We start from the raw sequence: 6,024 nt of genomic DNA, 5'->3' as shown, positions 1-6,024 counted from the left end.
TTTTTCTTCAGAGAAACTTGTGCTGTAACTAGCCTAAAGCTACTGTTATGGTTAGCAGCTGTCTGTGTTGATCTGAGGAATGGTATCCACACGTTTCCTGTGCTACACATGCATCATGAGCTCTCCTTTCTGGGATGGCTACAACGCCTTCCCATCGGTAAATCCGATCACGCCTCCATTCTGCTCCTCCCACCTATAGGCAGAAACTTTAAACAGGAAGCACCTGTGCAATGGGCTGTCCAACGTTGGTCTGACCAATCAGCTATGCTTCAAGTAACTGATCTCGGGGGGAGATTCTAAAGCGGCCAATTATTTCGGTGCCTGTAACATCTCTGAGCCACGGCTGTGAAACATTCAGCAGGCTACTGGCTTTACGCCACACTAAGACTGCTTTTAGCTCTGTTGTCAAAGTTAACTATAAAACCTGGCCATTTTTTGGAGACCGAAAATGCTCTACAGGAATGACTGAGTCCATTCAAATCATCTTGGCTCCTGAACACTGTCCTAAGCCCAGCTCAGTTAATCCCTACCATTGTGTTACTGAAGTTGTCGTAGTGTTGCAGCGAATGTACACTGAATAAAATATAAACGCATCAGCTGAAATAAAAGATCCCATAAATGTTCCATTCGCACAAGAAGCTAATTTCTCTGAAATGTTGTGCTCACATTTCTTTACATCCCTGTTTGTGAGCATTTCTCCTTTCCCAAGATAATTCATCCACCTCCCAGGTGTGGCATATCAAGAAGCTTATTAAACAGCATGATTATTACACAGGTGAACCTTGTAAAAAAAATAATTAAATGAATAAATCCACTTTTAAAATGTGCAGTTTTATTGGTTTGCTGACTGTAGGAATGTCCAGCAGATCTGTTGCCAGAGAACTTAATGTTCATTTCTCTACCATAAGCTGCCTCCAACATTGTTTTAGAGAATTTGGCAGTGTGTCCAACATGCCTCTCAAACGCAGACCATGTTTAACCTTCACACTGCTGAGTTTATAATCTATAGACCTGAGGACTTGAGGTCCTCCATCCCCCCCACTCATTCAAATGTAGGAACTGTCTTCTCCAGTCTGACCCCTCTGCTGTCTCTGACTCCACACTAGGCCCCCAGCCTGGCCATCGATAGAGGTGAGAAGGTTAGTACCTTTTTATGTGGGAAGCTAATGATCCATCATGTATGACATTCCTGGGAGTGTGTGAACCTACAAAAATGCTATGGTAATAAAAAAAAGTTCTCTGTAGTTATGTACTTGGAAATTTATCAATTGACCAGTTCGGCCACTTGGGCCCATCTGGTCCGACTCCTGAGGGGCCCCATCTGGTCCGACTCTTGAGGGGGCCCCACATCTGGTCCGACTCCTGAGGGGGCCCCACATCTGGTCCGACTCCTGAAAAGTATTTGATCCCCTGCTGATTTTGTACGTTTGCCCACTGACAAAGAAACGATCAGTCTATAATTTTAATGGTAGGTTTATTTGAAAAGTGAGAGACAGAATAACTACAAAAAATCCAGAAAAATGCATGTAAAAAATGTTATAAAATGATTTGCATCTTAATGAGGGAAATAAGTATTTGACCCCTCTGCAAAACATGACTTAGTACTCGGTGGCAAAACCCTTGTTGGCAATCACAGAGGTCAGACGTTTCTTGTAGTTGGCCACCAGGTTTCCGCACATCTCAGGAGGGATTTTGTCCCACTCTTTGCAGATCTTCTCCAAGTCATTACGGTTTCGAGGCTGACGTTTGGCAACTCGAACCTTCAGCTCCCTCCACAGATTTTCTATGGGATTAAGGTCTGGAGACTGGCTAGGCCACTCCAGGACCTTAATGTGCTTCTTCTTGAGCCACTCCTTTGTTGCCTTGGCCGTGTGTTTTGGGTCATTGTCATGCTAGAATACCCATCCACGACCCATTTTCAATGCCCTGGCTGAGGGAAGGTGGTTCTCACCCAAGATTTGACGGTACATGGCCCCGTCCATCGTCCCTTTGATGCGGTGAAGTTGTCCTGTCCCCTTAGCAGAAAAACACCCCCAAAGCATAATGTTTCCACCTCCATGTTTGACGGTGGGGATGGTGTTCTTGGGGTCATAGGCAGCATTCCTCCTCCTCCAAACACGGCGAGTTGAGTTGATGCCAAAGAGGTCCATTTTGGTCTCATCTGACCACAACACTTTCACCAGTTGTCCTCTGAGTCATTCAGATGTTCATTGGCAAACTTCAGACGGGCATGTATATGTATTCTTGAGCAGGGGGACCTTGCGGGCGCTGCAGGATTTCAGTCCTTCACGGCGTGGTGTGTTACCAATTGTTTTCTTGGTGACTATGGTCCCAGCTGCCTTGAGATCATTGACAAGATCCTCCCGTGTAGTTCTGGGCTGATTCCTCACCGTTCTCATGATCATTGCAACCCCACGAGGTGAGATCTTGCATGGAGCCCCAGGCTGAGGGATATTGACAGTTCTTTTGTGTTTCTTCCATTTGCGAATAATCGCACCAACTGTTGTCACCTTCTCACCAAGCTGCTTGGCAATGGTCTTGTAGCCCATTCCAGCCTTGTGTAGGTCTACAATCTTGTCCCTGACATCCTTGGAGAGCTCTTTGGTCTTGGCCATGGTGGAGAGTTTGGAATCTGATTGATTGATAGCTTCTGTGGACAGGTGTCTTTTATACAGGTAACAAGCTGAGATTAGGAGCACTCCCTTTAAGAGTGTGCTCCTAATCTCAGCTCGTTACCTGTATAAAAGACACCTGGGAGCCAGAAATCTTTCTGATTGAGAGGGGGTCAAATACTTATTTCCCTCATTAAAATGCAAATCAATTTATAACATTTCTGACATGCGTTTTTGTTGTTATTCTGTCTCTCACTGTTCAAATACACCTACCATTAAAATTATAGACTGATCCTTTCTTTGTCAGTGGGCAAACGTACAAAATCAGCAGGGGATCAAATACTTTTCCCCCCTCACTGTATGTAGAGCTCTCATTGTTGAAAGTATGTCTGCCATTTTGCACACACTGCTTCCCTCTTGTGGACATTACATGGCATCCAGCATCCAAGGCCATTGTCTCCTTTTGCATGTCAAAGATGATGCAAAATAAACGTTGACGTTAATTCTCCATTAATTTCACCTTTCTAAAAACTTCAAAGTGTTTCCTTTTAAAATAGTTTCAAGAATATACATATCCTTGCTACAGGCAGTTAGATTTGGGTATGTCATTTTAGGCGGAAATTGAGATGAAGGGTCGGATATATATATATATATATATATATATATATTATATAAAAATAAATAAACAGATACGCTACATGAGTATTTAGACCTTTTGCTATGAGGCTCAACATTGAGCTCAGGTGCATCCTGTTTCCATTGATCATCCTTGAGATGTTTCTACAACTTGATTGGAGTCCACCTGTCGTAAATTCAATTGATTGGACATGATTTGGAAAAGCACGCACCTGTCACACACCTGGCTCACACCTGTCACACACCTGTCACACACCTGTCTATATAAGGTCCCACAGTTGACGTCGGAGCAAAAATTCTTAGAACCACCAAGACTCTTCCTAGAGCTGTCCGCTCTACCAAACTGAAAACCTGAACGACAGCCAATCAGCCTGAATATTTGTGTTCCGAGCGTTTTTGCCAAATGGAATTCCTGAGGTGGAGCAACTCTGCCAGATCAGGGTTGAACCAGGGGCTGAACCTGTTAACAATGGGGCGGCAGGTGTCCTAGTGGTTCGTGTTGGGCCAGTAACCGAAAGGTTGCTATATCGAATCCCTGAGCAGACAAGTATTACATCTGTCGTTCTGCCCCTGAACGACGCAGTTAACCCACTGTTCCTAGGCCGTCATTGTAAATAAGAATCTGTTCTTAACTGACTTGCCTAGTTAAATAAAAAATACCACAGAAAATATTAAAGGTCCAAGCATTTTCGACAGAGGCGATCAAGCTGATTCTATGCCAATTTACAGAGGCCTGGTCATAAAGGAAGGCTTGTTCATTAAAGTTTAAAGCAGAGGACAGGGAGAGCTCTGCAGTGCTGATTTATGACATCTGAATGTGCATCAGATGGCAACAAGATCAGATTGTACAGCAATTTCATCAGGTAGCATGAATACCAAGCCAGCGAGAGGTGGTTGGAATAGGATGGGAGGTCAAGATTCTGTGTAACCAATAGAGAGTCAGAATCCTGAGTGTGGGAACAAACATTCTGTCCCAAGGTCAGGTAAATGAGCAAATTCACAATCAACAAAGCACGCAGGAGTCATGGAACAAATAACAAAGAGTCACTCGCCCCCAACAGAATAAGGTGAGAGAGTCTATAAGTCCACTGGGCTTTTTAAAGCCTGACAAAATAAATACAGTAAATAGATAGTTTCTGAGTTCACATAATAAGATTCACAAGGTAATTAGTTTACATTAAAAATTCAGATCAGTCGAAAGTCTGCGGTGAGTGAGCGATGGCAAGCGGAAGCAGTTCATGAAGCGTCATTTAGGTCTTCCCCTAGTCTAACTCATCTAACCTCCCCTCAGGTGTTTCTCTGAGTATGAAGACTTTAGCATCATATCCTCTCCTGCACTCTGACTCCTTCCAGATATGAAGATGATGAAGATGGCACCATACAGGAAGCTCCGACCCGACTTTGCTATTTTGTGATAACTTTTTTTTTTTTTTTACTGTATGTTCACAATGTCTCCACTATTATTTCTTGAACATCAGATCAGCAGTTACTTAGCCCAACTCCGACCTTCTACTTAAACTTATCTGGGCTCTCTGTAATTCCAACCCAATTCTCAGGCCAAGAGGAAACGATGGAGGCAAGAGAGGGGGGATCCTGGTGAGATTGAGGTGAAGGGAAAACCTGCTACCTCTTCCCACCATTCTACTGGCTAATGTACAGTCACTAGATAATAAGATGGAGGACCTCTGATCGTCCCTCCATTCTACTGGCTAATCTACAGTCACTGGCTAATAAGATGGAGGATCTCTGATCATCCCTCCATTCTACTGGCTAATGTACAGTCACTAGATAATAAGATGGAGGATCTCTGATCGTCCCTCCATTCTACTGGCTAATCTACAGTCACTGGCTAATAAGATGGAGGACCTCTGATCGTGGATTCGCAACCAACGGGACTCTCAGAACTGCAATATTATTTTGCCTTTCAGAAACATGGCTCTCGGACAAGACCCGCCACGGCTATCCAACTCGTCTGCCATTCGGTAAATCGGATAATGACGTCATTCTCTTGCTTCTTGTTTACAAGCAGAAGCTGAAACAGGAAGTACACACGATTTGCTCCGTTGAGAAATGGTCACCAGAATCAGAAGTTATGCTTTAAGACTGCTTTGCTAGCGTTGATTTGATTATGTTACGAGACTCCGCCAAATAACTTTGACGAGTTTACCACCTCAGTCACTGGCTTCATTAGAAAAATGCATCGACGACGTTGTATCCGCGAGGGGAGGGTTTGCTGCTCCCCCAATCAAAAGCTCTGAATTAACACAGAGGTTGGTGCTGAACTACTAAAAGAGCAGGGCTACAGCACACAGAGCTATCGCAGACAACCCTGAGGCTATGGCCGAAGACAGGAAGGCCTGCTTATGACCCTCCGCATAGTCATTTAAACCGAGCAAACAGGAAAATGTAGGAACAGAATAGAATCCTATCGCACAGGCTCTGACGCCCGCCTCATGTGGCGGATGCTTATAGTCCGTTACGGATTACAAAGGAAATGGAGGGGCGACCATGCCCACATCGACGGGGCGGCAGTGGAGCAGGTAGACAGCTTCAAGTTCCTCTGTGTCCAAATCACTAAAGATTTAAAATGGTCCAAACACACAGGAACAAATCCCGACGGATCCTCTTCCCCCTTCAGGAGGTTGAAAAAGTTTGACATGGGGCCCCCCTCAAATCCACAAAGGTTCTACAATGAGAGAATATTGACTGGCTGCATCACAGCTTGGTATGGCAATAGCACCACCCTCGATCGCATGGCAGGACAAATGGTTGTGCG

The sequence above is a fragment of the Salmo salar genome, chromosome ssa06 (assembly GCF_905237065.1).
Source record: "Salmo salar chromosome ssa06, Ssal_v3.1, whole genome shotgun sequence".
Classification (NCBI taxonomy): domain Eukaryota; kingdom Metazoa; phylum Chordata; class Actinopteri; order Salmoniformes; family Salmonidae; genus Salmo; species Salmo salar.
This window is presented reverse-complemented; position numbering follows the sequence as displayed.